Raw genomic sequence first — 17,943 nt, forward strand, 5'->3', positions numbered from 1 at the left:
TTTAATTCACATCGCAAATCATCAAAGAAATGTTTGGGTAATTCACTTCTTCACTTACGAGGTCTGTTAGAAAAGTATCCGACATTTTGCTGGGGAGGGGGAACTGGCTTGTCTGGAGCATTGGACACCTAATAACCCTCAGATAATTCCTGTTGGAAGTGTGTCAAAAAAGCCTCTTTTGTAGTGGAGTTCAGCTTGGCTGTCATTACTGCCATAATGTCCTCTCTTGTCTGAAATCGCTTTCCTTTCAAGAGTGTCCCGAACATTGGGAACAGCATGAAGTTGCAAGGAGAGTAAGCATGAGAAGCACAGGAATCTGGTTTTTCACCAAAAAAGTCTGAATCAAATGTGAGGAATGTGCTGGAGCGTTGTCGTGATGGAGTACCAATTTCCTGTTGACCACAAGTCTGGTCCTTACACCGACGGAGCACATTCCTGTAGTACTCTTTAACGATTTTTTGATCCTATTGTGTGTGCTTATGGTATACAACACCAGAGGAGTCGAAAAAAGGGTAGTCATCACTTTTGACGTTGCTACATGCGTGGCGGGCTTCTCGGTCTGGGTGACAAGGAATGCTTCCTCTGTGACGACTGGGATTTGCTTTCCAGGTCGTACCCGTACGCTGAGGACTCTACATCAGTGATTATGGTGTTTGTGATGTCGGGTCACTGTTTGTGGAGTCCAGAATGTCCTATGAGACTTCAACACAAAATTGCTTTTGCTCCGCCACCAGCAGCTTCGGAACAGATTTCGTCAACACTCTCTTCGTGGACAAATCTTCAGCTGCAATGAATTGTGCCGAAAAAGTGGTGATGCGCACGTCTTCTGCACTTTCCTTGGTGGTCACACGATGGTGCCATGTCACTTCAGTGGTCACTTTGGGAATGATGTGGTTATTTTGGCACGTCGACAGCTGACCAGAGCATGGCTCACTCTCTACCGATGTGCAGCCTTTTGTGAACTGGTTGTAGCATTAGTTAATCTGTACGATGCCCATAGCATTGTCACTGAAAGGCGCCTGAATCTTCTGAATGTTTTCCACCTGACTGATACCCAGTTCCTGGCAAAATTTGATGCAACAGCACTTCTCCAGTCATTTCGTGATTTCCCTTGCAGTGAAAAATGGACATGAGCACTACGCACCACCTCACTCGACTGCTGCTTATTGGCAGCTTATGCTATCAACAGGGGGGGGGGGGGGGAATCACAGTTGTGCATGAAGGTTTGAGCTCAGTCCGGGCAAGCACTCCAAACTGAAATCCATTAAGTGTTCGTAAAAGAAAAAAGAAGGGGTGGATACTTTTCTAACAGACCTTGTATATGAATGTGTGGTAGCTGTTCTTTTGGAAATGTCTGAAAGAGCAGAAACCACGTATTCATATAACTCATTTGTCTCGATGGGCAACAAATCCACAACCTTCAGTGCAGATGCGTGACAACGTTCGACCTTTGGCAGGAACCTAAAAAATTAGCAAACGCAGAGGACACGGACGGGGAATGTGGATAGGTGGTGCTAGGTGGAAATGTGGGTCGACCGGGTGGTATGTCGAGATAGTTTGTGCCTTTGCGATAGCGAGAAACACAGTGTCTCAGTGGTACAGTGGTTAATGAATGTCTTGTAAACAAGAGATCCCAGTCCAGCACACATATTTGCTTTATCACCACCGATTCTGCACGAAGTCCCGATGCAGAAGAGACCATCAGTTCCTTTCCTTTCCTCCCCCTGCACCTTCAGTTTATTTTTCTCGTTTGGTTTTTATGATTCTGGCTTTTGTAATAACCATATTGAGAGTCTGTATTATTGCTATTTACTTAAATATTTGCATGAAGTTGGACTAAACATATATATTGTACAATTATTTGATGTTTCTGTGTAATGAGTATCTTGTATTAAGCCACTGTATCGGTCCCATCCAAAGTGGCAGAACTGTCGTATTTAGTTCTAAGGCAAGTAAAAGATTCATAATTCATATAGACCTAGTGGCTTAATTAGTCAGTCAGACATCAAGAGACTTCCATATTGCCCGAAGAATTCAAATAAAATTATTTTTTCTTTGTTGAAAATGTTTCACTGATGGTGTTGGTGCAACTATTTTCCAAAGCATTGTCATGATCCTTGTATTTTGTGACTGTAGTTCTATCTTTTATTGATACAACCACAAGTGATAGCATTGGACTATCTCTCTGCCAACTGATATTCAGCTGCAGTGAATACCACTAGCCATCAATGTATCTTTGAAGTATGGTCGTACGTATGCAGTTAGCACATGTGATGATGATTTTGTTTCTGTATCATTCGTATTGTTAGACAATACGTCATTTAGCTGTGTGGGCAGCAGCTCAGATAGTATTTTATACTAGACCTTTGTGTATAGGACTTCAAAGTACTGCCCCTTCTTGATGTAAGTTATGCTGACATACTGATCTGTAGTGTAGTGTGGGGTTTAGGTTATGTTGGAAGATGATAGTTTGGTTGTAAGTTGGTGAAGTTCGTGGTAATAACATGACAGTTTTCTTTTATTATTCCATAGTTACAGTTACATCTGCTGAAAACCTCTAGTTTTCAACTGTGGTCTGATATTTTCAAATTTTTAATATGTTTCAAGGCATTAGTTACAAGAACATTCCTGGGTCAAGAGGAATTTTCAGCACAAGTAGCCAGCTTTGGCCAGCGACATAACATTAATGGCGGCTCTCACATCATCTTGCTTATAGTCTTCTCGCACATTTCCTAAGTCGCCGGTCAATGCCGGTGACTCGTATTGAACATTCCTCTATATTTGCATTCCCCACAAAAAAACCGTATCCCTTTGGAGATCCGATTTTTTTCTTGGCCTTTTGTTGTGTTTATGTTTTCATATTGTTAGTGACATTATCTGTGTTTGTTTGTTGAGTGTTGTCTCTCTGCCATTTTTATGTTGTCATCAATCTGTGAACACAGTATTTGGTTTTCTAATCCTTTATATGGCAGTCTTTTAAACTTTGTCTCATCAAGTCATTGAGTAATAGTACTACTATTCTAGAAAATACTGTGTCAGTTAGTCTCATACAGGGCGATTCAAAGAGAGAGAACAGATTTCAATTGGTTTTTTACAGACAAACTATGAAAGATAGAAACACATTGTGCATGTCACTGGATAGAGGAAGGTTTTCACTCAATACAAAGTATAAGGACCATGCGTTGTGTGAGAAACATTGAACTGACAGTCGGTTTCATTCCACACGTGAATCAATATGTCTCTGTTTATTGAATTAACAGCTTCATCAATTAGATTTATCAGCTCTTGAAGAGTAGCTGCTGTACGGAGGAAAAACACTCTGTCTTGTGGGATGTGATCAAAAAGTACTGGAAATATTTGTTTTTCTTAAACATACTTTATTTATTCATCAGCATCAACTTTGTCCTCATCAGAGTCATCACCCTTAGCTACAATTTACTTGTGCCAGCACTTTTTCAGATCTTGAAAGCACTCCTGAAACTAACTTTTTGTTATGGTGTTAAGCTTCTTCAGTTTTTATATCATCAGTGATAGCAAAATGATAGCCTTTCATGCTGCCCTGTAGCTTGAGAGTTGAAAGAAGTTGCAGGTGGCCATGTCCAACAAATATGGTGTCCGAGGCAATATGGTGATTTTCTTTTTTGCCAAAAAATCATGAACAAGCATTGAGATGTCAGCAGGAGTGTTATTGTGATGCAGTTTTCACAAGTGATTCTGCCACAATTCTGGTAGTTTTCTTCGGATTGCTTAGTGCGAGTGGTGCATAACCTTCAGGCTGTATTCCTTATTGACCACATGACCGTGAGGCTGGAACTCTTGATGCTCTATCTCGTTGTAACTGAAGAAAACTGAGAAGAACCTTCACAGGTGATCGAATTTGTCAATTTTTTTTCTGGTCTTGGCTATTCAGGCAGTTTCCATTGGGATAACTGAGCCACAATTTCAATGTCGTACCTGTATACCCGTGTTTTGTCAGCCGTAAGAACCTTCTTTAGAAGTTCTGTATCATTATCGACTGCATTCAACGCTTTCACGACATCGTTTCAGATCAAAATTCAACAGTTTCATAATGAACTTTGCTGCTACATGTTTTATGCCCAAAACATCCAAAGAAATTGCTTGGAATGAGCCGGAGGATTTTGCTGACACCATCACCAGCCTCTCAGATGGTGATTCGGCGATTTGCCAGAAAAATTTTTTGTTTTGTTTTTCCACATTGTCGTCCAGTTAAAACCTGTGTCTGGGCATCCTGATTTAGATTTTCCACGATTTCCCTAAATTGCTTTAAGCAAATGCCAGCATGGTTCCTTTGAAAGGGCACGGCTGACTTCCATCCTTCCTATTTGATGGGACTGATGACCTTGCTGTTTGGTCCCTTTTCCCTAAATTGACCAACTAACCACATTGTCATCAGTAAATGATGTGCTAGGGCATCGAGAACAGTCTTCGTCTTTGGTGTTTCTCGATCCTTTTCGAAACGTTTATACCGCACATATCCTCTCGTCTTACACGTAGCAGATTTGCCAGAAGCCACAGTTAACATTTTCGAGCAAAATTCAGTGTAATTTGAGCCATCTTTTTCAAAAGTGAGAATTCACTGACGAATCAAAAACACACATAATGTTTTGGACTGTCAGGAATCAACAAAATATTCAAAACAGCTGAAAATGCAAAAATACCAGGAACATGAGTACCACAAGATAAAAAAAGGTGAAACTCAGATGTATGAAACCCTTGTAATTAAAAAAATTCCATTACCTTTTGATCACATCTCATATGTACCGACACAGTTGAAAATCACAAGGTATGAGGTTTGGTGGCCTGGGAGGCCGAAAGCAATGAACAAGATCTTGTTGTCCACCTCTTTCAATCCAACATTGTCGGATGGTGTTAAGATAATTCCGTGTCTCAAGGTGAAAGTGAGAGGGGGGTGCCATCATGCATAAAAATGAAATCATTGGAATCTGTGTGAAGTTAAGGAAACAACTAATTTTGCAGCACATCCAGGTACGACATTCCTGTCGCAGTTGCCTCTGCAAAAAAGAAAGGTGCTTAAACATAGTGAACAGAAGCAGCACAAAAAACACTCAGTTTCGGTGAACCACTTCAGTGTCTGACAACTACTCCAGAATTTGCTGACCCCAAAATTCTTAATTATGGTGGTTTGTTTTATCTGATAGATGAAATGTCGATTCATCCAGAAAGGTGACTCATTCGGAAAAAAGTTTCCTCTGCCGTATCCTGGAGAACTGAAGTACAAAATTCATACTTTTACTTATGGTCACTGGGAGGCAGTTCCTGCAGTAACTGCAACTGGTAAGGCTCCATATAGAGACATTATTTCAGAACACAACACTCCATTGTTTGAGGAAGTTGAAGTTCCTGGTCTCCCTGTCTTGTGTACTTTAGAGGACTCCGTGTGAGTGCATTTGGGATCCATTCGACATTTTCATTAGTCGTGTGTGGCCGACCAGTGCCCTTCCATTTGTATATGCAACTAACTTCCATGAATTTTTTATGCGTCGTAAATCTACTTGGCCAGAGGCAGCTTCTTCGTGAATTGCTTTAGCGTAAACTCCAGCAGACAAGCTGACTTCTCTTGTGGTGTAGTCACCGTGTTGCTATAAACTAACAGCGCAGCTGTGTGAAAGCTTTGAATCTTCTTCTATTCGGTGACAGATGCAATGTGTTTCTATCTTCTATAGTTTGTCTGCGATAGGCAATTGAAATCTGTTCTTTTGTTTTGAATCGCGTAGTATAACGGCAGTAGGTGCTGTCTTTCTTAAGCTGTGAAAGAATGGAAGTACATTCCTCTAGTTTTCAGCCTATATGATACAACAGCCAGCAAGGAGGATTGTGGTATCTTTCTTACAAAACTGTGTGGTTTCAGTTGCCTGAGACTGCAGTCGCGTGTGTGAGTTGCGTTTGCGTGTGTGCGTGCGTGTGTGTGTGTGTGTGTGTGTGTGTGTGTGTGTGTGTGTGTGTGTGGTTGTTGTTGTTGTTGACAAAGGCCATTGGCCGAAAGCTTTAAGTGTGAAAATCTTTTTGTTGTGCCTATCTGCGACTCAGTATCTCCGTATATGGTGAGTAGCAACTTTCCTTCTGATAATATTGTTACAAAACATTGTGTATTTTATGTGCAAGAAAGAACAAAACAATGGAACGTGTACCGCAGGGTTATGTAATAGTAACACTGCAGAATGTGACAGCACATTTCATATGAAGGAAGCCACAGCTGAACGAAATTTTCACTCTGCAACAGGGTGTGTGCTGATATGAGACTTCTTGGCAGATTAAAACTGTGTGCCAGACTGAGACTCGAACTCAGGACTTTTGGCTTTCGCGGGCAAATGCTCAGTTTTAATCTACCAGGAAGACTCACATCACGACACACTCTGCTGCAGAGTGAAAATATCGTTCTGGAAACATCCCCTCGGCTGTGGCTGAGCCATTTCTTCGCAATATCCTTTATTCCAGGAATGCTAGTTCTGTAGGGTTCACAAGAGAGCTTCTCTAAAGTTTGGAAGGTAGGAGACGAAGTAAAGCTGTGAGGTTGGAGTGTGAGTTGTGATTGGGTAGCTCAGATGGTAGAGCACTTGCCCGTGAAAGGCGAAGGTGCAGAGTTAGAGTCTCGGTCTGGCACACAGTTTTAATCTGCCAGGAAGCCACTGCTGTTTGGATTCGCATGCTTTGTGGTATCATTAGAGACCAGTTTAGCAACTACTGTATTGGCCTGAATATAATCCACTCTCAAATATACGCCACACCCCTAATTTTGTGGAGGAAAAAATGGGAAAGCTCTATTTGGGGGAAAAAAAAAAAAAAAAAAAGTGCCACATTACCCATTTGCAGACACTGTTCATAATATTGCCAGAGTTAATCATGTATTTTTAACATAGTAATGTAAATAAATTACTCATATAATAGAGGGAAACAATCCATGTGGGAAAAATATATCTAAAAACAAAGATGATGTGACTTACCAAAGAAAAGTGCTGGCAGGTCGGTAGACACACAAACAGACACACCAAATTCAAGCTTTCGCAACCAACGGTTGCTTCTTCAGGAAAGAGGGAAGGAGAGGGAAAGACGAAAGGATGTGGGTTTTAAGGGAGAGGGTAAGGAGTCATTCCAATCCCGGGAGTGGAAAGACTTACCTTAGGGGGAAAAAAGGACAGGTGTACACTCGCGCACACACACACACACACACACACACACACACACACACACACACACACATATCCATCCGCACATACACAGACACAAGCAGACATTTGTAAAGGCAAAGAGTTTGGGCAGAGATGTCTGTCGAGGCGGAAGTACAGAGGCAAAGATGTTGTTGAAAGACAGGTGAGGTATGAGCGGCGGCAACTTGAAATTAGTGGAGGTTGAGGCTTGGCGGATAACGAGAAGAGAGGATATACTGAAGGGCAAGTTCCCATCTCCGGAGTTCTGCTGACAGGTTGGTGTTAGTGGGAAGTATCCAGATAAACCGGACGGTGTAACACTGTGCCAATATGTGCTGGCCATGCACCAAGGCATGTTTAGCCACAGGGTGATCCTCATTACCAACAAACACTGTCTGCCTGTGTCCATTCATGTGAATGGACAGTTTGTTGCTGATCATTCACACATAGAAAGCTTCACAGTGTAGGCAGGTCAGCTGGTAAATCACGTGGGTGCTTTCACATGGGGCTCTGCCTTTGATCATGTACACCTTCCGGGTTACAGGACTGGAGTAGGTGGTGGTGGTGGTGGTGGTGGTGGTGGGAGGGTGCATGGGACAGGTTTTACACCGGGGGTGGTTACAAGGGTAGGAGCCACAGGGTAGGGAAGGTGGTTTGGGGATTTCATTGGGATGAACTAAGAGGTTACGAAGGTTAGGTAGACGGCTGAAAGACACTCTTGGTGGAGTGGGGAGGATTTCATGAAGGATGGATCTCATTTCAAGGCAGGATTTGAGGAAGTCGTATCCATGCTGGAGAGCCACATTCAGAGTCTGATCCAGTCCCAGAAAGTATCCTGTCACAAGTGGGGCATTTTTGGGGTTCTTCTGTGGGAGGTTCTGGGTTCGATGGGATGAGGAAGTGGCTCTGGTTATTTCCTTCTGTACCAGGTTGGGAGGGTAGTTGCGGGATGTGAAAGCTGTTTTCAGGTTGTTGGTGTAATGGTTCAGGGATTCCGGACTGGAGCAGATTCGTTTGCCACGAAGACCTAGGCTGTAGGGAAGGGACCATTTGATGTGGAATGGGTGGCAGCTGTCATAATGGAGGTACTGTTGCTTGTTGGTGGGTTTGATGTGGACGGACATATGAAGCTGGCCATTGGACAGATGGAGGTCAACGTCAAGGAAAGTGGCTTGGGATTTGGAGTAGGACCAGGTGAATCCGATGGAACCAAAGGAGTTGAGGTTGGAGAGGAAATTCTGGAGTTCTTCTTCACTGTGAGTCCAGATCATGAAGATGTCATCAATAAATCTGTACCAAACTTTGGGTTGGCAGGCCGGGGTAACCAAGAAGGCTTCCTCTAAGGAACCCATGAATAGGTTGGCGTGCGAGGGGGCCATCCTGATACCCATGGCTGTTCCCTTTAATTGTTGGTATGTCTGGCCTTCAAAAGTGAAGAAGTTGTGGCTAAGGTAATGAGGAAAGAGGTTTTAGGTAGGGTGGCAGATGATCGGCATGGAAGGAAGTGCTCCATCGCAACGAGGCCGTGGACGTGCGGAATATTTGTGTATAAGGAGGTGGCATCAATGGTTACAACGATGGTTTCCGGGGGTGACAGATTGGGTAAGGATTCCAGGCGTTCGAGAAAGTGGTTGGTGTCTTTGATGGAGGATGGGAGACTGCATGTAATGGGTTGAAGGTGTTGATTTACGTAATCAGAGATACGTTCTATGGGGGCTTGGTAACCAGCTACAATGGGGCGGCCGGGATGATTGGGTTTGTGAATTTTAGGAAGGAGGTAGGGGTGTAGGTGGGGTCAGGAGGTTGATGGAGTCAGGTGAAAGGTTTTGTAAGGGGCCTAAGGCTCTAAAGATTTCTTGAAGCTCCTCCTGGACATCAGGAATGGGATTACCTTGGTAAACTTTGTATGTGGTGTTGTCTGAAAGCTGACACAGTCCATCAGCCACATACTCCCGACGATCAAGTACCACGGTCGTGGAACCCTTGTCTGCCGGAAGAATGACAATGGATCGGTCAGCCTTCAGATCACGGATAGCTTGGGCTTCAGCAGTGGTCTACATCTACATCTACATCTACATCTACATCCATACTCCGCAGGCCACCTGACGGTGTGTGGCGGAGGGTACCCTGAGTACCTCTATCGGTTCTCCCTTCTATTCCAGTCTCGTATTGTACGTGGAAAGGATGATTGTCTGTATGCTTCTGTGTGGGCTCTAATCTCTCTGATTTTATCCTCAAGGTCTCTTCGCGAGATATACGTAGGAGGGAGCAATATACTGCTTGACTCTTCGGTGAAGGTATGTTCTCGAAACTTTAACAAAAGCCCGTACCGAGCTACTGAGCGTCTCTCCTGCAGAGTCTTCCACTGGAGTTTATCTATCATCTCCGTAACGCTTTCGCAATTACTAAATGATCCTGTAATGAAGCGCGCTGCTCTCCGTTGGATCTTCTCTATCTCTTCTATCAACCCTACCTGGTGCGGATCCCACACTGCTGAGCAGTATTCAAGCATTGGGCGAACAAGCGTACTGTAACCTACTTCCTTTGTTGTCGGATTGCATTTCCTTAGGATTCTTCCAATGAATCTCAGTCTGGCATCTGCTTTACCGACGATCAACTTTATATGATCATTCCATTTTAAATCACTCCTAATGAGTACTCCCAGATAATTTATGGAATTAACTGCTTCCAGTTGCTGACCTGCTATTTTGTAGCTAAATGATAAGGGACCAATCTTTCTATGTATTCGCATCACATTACACTTGTCTACATTGAGATTCAATTGCCATTCCGTGCACCATGCGTCAATTCGCTGCAGATCCTCCTGCATTTCAGTACAATTTTCCATTGTTGCAACCTCTCGATACACCACAGCATCATCTGCAAAAAGCCTCGGTGAACTTCCGATGTCATCCACCAGGTCATTTATGTATATTGTGAATAGCAACAGTCCTATGACACTCCCCTGCGGCACACCTGAAATCACTCTTACTTCGGAAGACTTCTCTCCATTGAGAATGACATGCTGCGTTCTGTTATCTAGGAACTCCTCAATCCAATCACACAATTGATCTGATAGTCCGTATGCTCTTACTTTGTTCATTAAACGACTGTGGGGAACTGTGTCAAACGCCTTGCGGAAGTCAAGAAACACGGCATCTACCTGTGAACCCATGTATAAGGCCCTCTGAGTCTCGTGGACGAATAGCGCGAGCTGGGTTTCACACGACCGTCTTTTTCGAAACCCATGCTGATTCCTACAGAGTAGATTTCTAGTCTCCAGAAAAGACATTATACTCGAACATAATACGTGTTCCAAAATTGTACAACTGATCGACGTTAGAGATATAGGTCTATAGTTCTGCACATCTGTTCGACGTCCCTTCTTGAAAACGGGGATGACCTGTGCCCTTTTCCAATCCTTTGGAACACTTCGCTCTTCTAGAGACCTACGGTACACCGCTGCAAGAAGGGGGGCAAGTTCCTTCGCGTACTCTGTGTAAAATCGAACTGGTATTCCATCAGGACCAGCGGCCTTTCCTCTTTTGAGCGATTTTAATTGTTTCTCTATCCCTCTGTCGTCTACTTCGATATCTACCATTTTGTCAACTGTGCGACAATCTAGAGAAGGAAGCACAGTGCAGTCTTCCTCTGTGAAACAGCTTTGGAAGAAGACATTTAGTAATTCGGCCTTTAGTCTGTCATCCTCTGTTTCAGTACCATTTTGGTCACAGAGTGTCTGGACATTTTGTTTTGATCCACCTACCGCTTTGACATAGGACCAAAATTTCTTAGGATTTTCTGCCAAGTCAGTACATAGAACTTTACTTTCGAATTCATTGAAAGCCTCTCGCATAGCCCTCCTCACACTGCATTTCGCTTCACGTAATTTTTGTTTGTCTGCAAGGCTTTGGCTAGGTTTATGTTTCCTTTGAAGTTCCCTTTGCTTCCGCAGCAGTTTTCTAACTTGGTTGTTGTACCACGGTGGCTCTTTCCCATCTCTTACGATCTTGCTTGGCACATACTCATCTAACGCATATTGTACCATGGTTTTGAACTTGGTCCACTGATCGTCAACACTGTCTGTACTTGAGACAAAACTTTTTTGGTGGTGTTGAGAGTAGAATTAAGGTTTCTTAAAAAGGATTGAGAGGCAAGGCTGGAAGTCAGAAATTCGTGGAAGGTTTGCAGAGGGTGATTTTGAGGAAGAGGACGTGGGTCCTGCTGTGACGGAGGACGGAACTGTTCCAGGCAGGGTTCAATGTGGATAGTGTCTTGGGGAGTTGGATCATTAGGAGCAGGTTTAGGATCATTTTTCTTCATGGCAGAGTGATATTTCCAGCAGAGAGTACGAGTGTAGGACAGTAAATCTTTGACGAGTGCTGTTTGGTTGAATCTGGGAATGGGGCTGAAGGTGAGGCCTTTGGATGGGACAGAGGTTTCGGATTGGGAGAGAGGTTTGGAGGAAAGGTTAACTACTGAATTAGAGTGTTGTGGTTCCAGATTGTGTTGATTGGAATTTTGAGGTTTTGGTGGGAGTGGAGATGGAAGTGGGAGATTGAGTAGATGGGAGAGACTGGGTTTGTGTGCAATGAGAGGAGGTTGAGGTTTGCTGGAAAGGTTGTGAAGAGTGAGTGAGTGAGTTGCCTTTCCGGAGGTGGGAAACTAAGAGATTTGAGGTGGAGGGTGGCATGCTGTTCCAATTTGCAGTTGGCCTGTAGGAGGATGCTCTGAACAGCTAGTGTGGATGTCGGAAAGGAAAGATTGAGGACTTTTATTAAGGATAGGAGTTGACAGGTGTGTTCATTGGCTGAGTTGATGTGTAGGTGAAGGATTAGGTGGGTGAGGGTAATGGATTGTTCAGTTTGGAAATGGTATAGGGACTGATGGAAAGAAGGGTTGCAGCCAGAGATGGGAACTTTAAGTGTGAGGCCTTTGGAGGGAATGCCAAATGTCAGACAAGCCTGAGAAAATAAAATATGGGAGCGTAATCTGGCTAGGGCGAAGGCATGTTTGCGGAGGGAATGTAAATAAAACTTAACCAACCCAAGTTGATCATCTGGAGTATGTGGCTGAGGGACTGTCAGCTTTCAGACAACACCACATACAAAGTTTGCCAAGGTAATCCCATTCCTGATGTCCAGGCGGAGCTTCAAGGAATTCTCAGAGCCTTAGGCCCCTTACAAAACCTTTCACCTGACTCCATCAACCTCCTGACCCCACCAACACCCCGCACCCCTACCTTCTTCCTAAAATTCACAAACCCAATCATCCCGGCCGCCCAATTGTAGCTGGTTACCAAGTCCCCACAGAACGTATCGCTGCCTACGTAGAACAACACCTTCAACCCATCACATGTAGTCTCTCATCCTTCATCAAAGAGACCAACCACTTTCTCGAACGCCTGGAATCCTTACCCTTTTCAAACCCAACCCCTTCCCCCTAGCTCTCCAGTTTCTTTCCCTTTACCTCTCTTCCTTTCCTTCAACTCTTCTGCCAGAAGAAGAAGCCACTGGCTCCAAAAGCTTACATAAGTAAAACTTTTTTTTTATGTATATGTTCTCCTGCCACCACTTGGTTAATAGGCTGTTTTATCTATCCAGTTACATTAGACCATTCATAATGATTGGTGTGTGATGATCGATGACCTAGCCCCGCATGTTGACTGAGCAACACGAAATTAACAGAATTGGTCTGTCTTCCCGACACCTCGTTTAGTACTCTGATGATGAAGAGGACCTTGTATCACAATTTTTTTTACAGAGGGCAATGATCATCCATGACGTGGAAACATTTCGCCTTCCCAATAACAGAGAAGTACAGGACTATTCTGTCAGCCTGTAAGGTTACACGTACTGTGTTTTACACTATGCAAGAGGTCATACTGATGAAATTTCAGCATCACAGTGGGACCTTGAACATTGCATCGTTCCCCCTCCCCTGAAAGGGTTCAAAATTGCTCTGAGCAATGGGACTTAACATCTGAGGTCATCAGTGCCCTTGAACTTAGAACTACTTAAATCTAACTAACCTAAGGACATCACACACATCCGTGCCCGAGACAGGATTTGAACGTGCGACTACAGCTGTCGCGCGGTTCCAGATTGAAGTGCCTAGAACCACTCGGCCACAGCAGCCGGCCCCCTGCCAGATGCCCCACAGCTCTTTTGTGGGTATGTGTGTGATGTGCACAGATCCCCGACCTAGTGCTGCATTTCTTCTCTCCCAGGCTGCTTTCCCTTCCCCATATCCACTCCTTCCCATTGTAGCTCTTCCCACATCTGCCCCTCCTCCTTCAATGTTTCCCTTTATGGCTACTTGGCTATTCTCTCAATTCTGCTATTTCTTTTTGGTCTAGTTTCTAGTGTTTCCACTCTTTCTCCCCTCCCCCCCCCCCCCCCCCCCCCCCCCATCCTGAGTCCTGAGTCCCTTCTGTTGCCCTCCTTTGGAGTTTGACCCCCCTTTCGAAATTCTGCTTCTGCAGTGTGAGCCATTTAAGGAGCAGCTCACTGCCTAGCACATCTGGTGTGGGTTCCTCTTCCTTCTCTGCTGTAGCCCCCTCTCCCCCCTGCTAGGTCACCAGCATGTGGTGCAGTTCTTATGGGCCCATATGGTTGACATCATAGGAATCACACTTCTGGTACCTGCGTTGTGATTGCCCCGTGTATGCCTAAGAGTGATTGCTCACCTTTTTGGGGCACTGAAATTCCTGGCGTTGACTGTCAAGCCGGGTGGTCCTCGATGTGGCTGTGCGGTACCCGCAGGATGGACCTGTGATCGGAGTGGGTGGTACGGGACTGGACACCCTACACAGAAAGCGTGCTGAGCTCTGTGCATGTGGCTGCTCTTCCACAGCTGTGTCTTCGTACAGAAACAGTTCTCTCTCTGCTCCTCCTTTTGTTTCCCCAGTCTTCCCTTCCTTAGCCATCCCTGGGAGAAGAGCCAGGCCCACTGGCTTGGGAAAAAACAACCCTGTCTCACTCCCTTCCCAACCAGTGCTTCCCTTTCATGTCCCTCGACTCTTATAACTGCCATCTGGTTTCTGTACAAATTGTAAATAGCCTTTCGCTCCCTGTATTTCACCTCTGACACCTTCAGAATTTGAAAGAGTATTCCAGTCAACATTGTCATAAGCTTCTTCTGAGTCTACAAATGCAGAAATGTAGGTTTGCCTTTCCTTATTCTATCTTCTAAGATAAGTTGTAGGGTCAGTATTGCCTCACGTATTCCAATATTTCTACGGAATCCAAACTGATCTTCTCTGAGGTCGGCTTCTACCAGTTTTTCTATTCGTCTGTAAAGAATTCGCGTTAGTATTTTGCAGCTGTGACTTATTAAACTGATAATTGTCACATCTGTCAACGCCTGCTTTCTTTGGGATTGGAATTATTATATTCTTCTTGAAGTCTGAGGGTATTTCGCCTGTCTCATACATTTTGCTCACCAGACGGTAGAGTTTTGTCAGGACTGGCTCTCCCAAGGCTTTCAATAGTTCTAATGGAATGTTGTCTACTCCCGGGGCCTTGTTTCGACTCAGGTCTTTTAGTGTTCTGTCAAACTCTTCACGCAGTATCGTATCTCCCATTTCATCTTCATCTACATCCTCTTCCATTTCCATAATATTGTCCTAAAGTACATCGCCCCATTTGAGCTCTTGATACTCATACAGGTGGTTCTCTTTTCTCCAAAGGCCTCCTTAATTTTCCTCTAGGCAGCATCTATCTTACCCCTAGTGATATATGCCTCTACATCTTTACATTTGTCCTCTAGCCATTTGTGCTCAGCCATTTTGAACTCCGTACGATCTCATTTTCGAGACATTTGTATTCCTTTTCACCTCCTTCATTTACTGCATTTTTATATTTTCTACTTTCATCCATTAAATTCAGTATTTCTTCTGTTACCCAAGAATTTCTACTAGCCCTCATCTTTTTACCTACTTGATCCTCTGCTGCCTTCACTATTTCATCCCTCAGAGCTACCCATTCTTCTTCTACTGTATTTCTTTCCCCCATTCCTGTCAATTGTTCACTTATGCTCTCCCTGAAACTCTGTACAACCTCTGGTTCTTTCAGTTTATCCAGGTCCCATCTCCTTAAATTCCCACCTTTTTGCAGTTTCTTCAGTTTTAATATACAGGTCATAACCAATAGATTGTGGTCAGTCCACATCTTCCCCTGGAAATGTTTACAATTTAAAACCTGGTTCCTAAATCTCTGTCTTACCATTATATAATCTCTTTCCAGTGTCTCCAGGCCTCTTGCACATATACAGCCCTCTTTCATGATTCTTAAACCAAGTGTTAACTATGATTAAGTTATGCTCTGTGCAAAATTCTACCAGGCGGCTTCTTCTTTCATGCCTTACCCCCCCAGTCTATATACACCTTCTGCTTTTCTTTCTCTTCCTTTCCCTACTTTCGAATTCCAGTCCCCCATGACTATTAAATTTTCATATCCCTTAACTAACTGAATAATTATTTTTACCAACCATCGGGGACATCAGTCCCCACTTCTAAGCTGGGGAAGCCTCAAACTTCCCCGGCTCGAATAGCACAGAAAGGCTCCCTTGGGTCCCTTCCTTCCCAGGTTTCTGCCTCTGGGAAGGGTGACGTCAGCCAATGGAAGAAAAGCAGACCAGCGGCTGGTCGCAGGGCTTCCCTCTCCTCCTCCGTCCCGGAGACTGACTCGCTGGAGCCCTCCCAGTCAATGAAACCCAAGGACCAGAGAGACAAGACGAAGAAGAAGACCTCTAAGGCCAAGGCACACGCGGTGGCATCCACCCCACTGCTCCCTACAGGCCCTGCGTCCAAGGATAAGGTGGAGATCCGGGCGTCTGCTGAGGGCCTGGATCTCGCCGGACCCTCAGACACCATGGAAGCAGATTGTACTGGTCCTCCATCGGTGGCAGCAGGTGACCCAGTGACGTGATCTGCCTCCTCGGCCCCTTCACGCCTTTTTCGGACATGGACAAAGCAATACTCCAGTGGAACTGCAGCGCTTTTTTCCACCACCTTGCTGAGCTTCGCCAACTCATCAGCAGTCACCCTTTCCTCTGCATTGCCCTACAGGAAACTTGGTTTCCGGCAATGCGGACCCCTGCCCTACGTGGGTATCGGGGTTATTACAAGAACCGGGCAGCTTATGAGAGGGTATCTGGTGGAGTCTGCGTCTACATCCTTAACTCTGTCTACAGCGAATGTGTACCTCTTCACACACCTTTAGAGGCTGTTGCTGTAAGGATGTGGACACCTCAGCCTATTACTGTCTGCAGTTTGTATCTTCCGCCAGATGGTGATGTCTCGCGTCATGTGTTGGCTGCATTGATAGCACAACTGCCTCCTCCTTTTGTGTTACTGGGCGACTTTAACGCCCATAACCCCCTGTGGGGTAGCGCCGCGATTACTGGCCGAGGTAGAGATGTCGAGACTCTTCTCTCGCAGCTTGACCTCTGCCTCTTAAACACGGGAGAGCCGACACATTTCAGCGTAGTCCATGGCACATTTTCGGCCATCGACCTTTCTATCTGCAGCCCCAGACTTTCACCATCCATCCACTGGAGTGTCCATGACTACTTATGTGGTAGTGACCATTTCCCCATCTTTCTGTCACTACCACAGCGTCACTCCTCTGAACGCCCCTCCAGATGGACTCTGAATAAGGCTGATTGGGGCTTGTTCTCCTCTCTCGCCACTATCGCACCTCCTTCCCCTAACACCATTGATGCGGTGGTTCAGTCGGTCACCACCGGCATCGTTTCTGCGGCGGCATCTGCGATTCCCTGTTCATCCGGGTCCCCTCGACGGAGGACTGTGCCTTGGTGGGCGCCCGAGATCGCAGAGGCGATTAGAGATCGCCGGCGGGCTCTTCAACGCCATAAGCGGCACCCGTCCTTCGAGAACCTCATCGTTTTTAAACAGCTCCGTGCCCGTCGCCTTATTCGCCAACGGAAGCAGGAGTGCTGGGAACGGTATGTTTCCACCATTGGCGTCCGTACCTCTGCATCGCAGGTTTGGGCTAAGATTAGGCGACTCCATGGCTATCGGCCACCTGTCTCTGTCCCTGGGCTTTCGCTGAATGGAGTGGTGTGTACTGACTCCGACACGATTGCGGACCGGTTAGCAGCGCATTTTGCTCAGTGTTCCGCATCTACGAATTACCCACTGGCCTTCCGCTCCCGGGAAGAGCAGTTGGAAAGTTGGAGGCTTTCCTTTCACACGCGCCACGCGGAGTCGTACAATGCTCCTTTCAGCGACTGGGAATTCCAGAGTGCACTATCTGCTTGCCCTGATACGGCTCCTGGGCCAGACCGCATCCACAGCCAGATGCTGAAACACCTCTCTGTGACTTGCCAGCGATGCCTCCTAGATGTTTTCAACCGCATCTGGGTTGAGGGTGTGTTCCCATCTCAATGGCGAGAAAGCATCGTCCTCCCCGTGTTGAAACCTGGCAAGAACCCGCTGGAGGTGGACAGCTACCGCCCATAAGCCTCACCAACGTTCTTTGCAAGTTGCTAGAACGTATGGTGAGCCGGAGGTTGAGTTGGCTCCTCGAGTCTCGAGGCCTTCTGGCTCCGTCTCAGGGTGGGTTCCGTAAAGGCCGCTCTGCCGTCGATAATCTGGTCTCCCTAGAGTCTGCCGTCCGTACAGCCTTTGCACGCCGCCAACATCTGGTTGCCGTCTTCTTCGACATGCGGAAGGCGTACGATACGACTTGGCGATATCACATCCTGGCTACACTTCATGGGTGGGGTCTTA

At 45.5% G+C, this 17,943-nt stretch overlaps 1 protein-coding gene across 3 annotated transcripts in view; it reads left to right on the forward strand.

Moving 5' to 3' along the window:
* The window catches only part of LOC126295186 (uncharacterized), a 32,995-nt gene that overhangs the window by 1,486 nt on the left and 13,566 nt on the right, over positions 1-17,943 (forward strand). The gene's annotated exons all lie outside the window — the stretch shown is intronic.

This window comes from Schistocerca gregaria, chromosome 11 (genome assembly GCF_023897955.1).
Source record: "Schistocerca gregaria isolate iqSchGreg1 chromosome 11, iqSchGreg1.2, whole genome shotgun sequence".
NCBI lineage: Eukaryota > Metazoa > Arthropoda > Insecta > Orthoptera > Acrididae > Schistocerca > Schistocerca gregaria.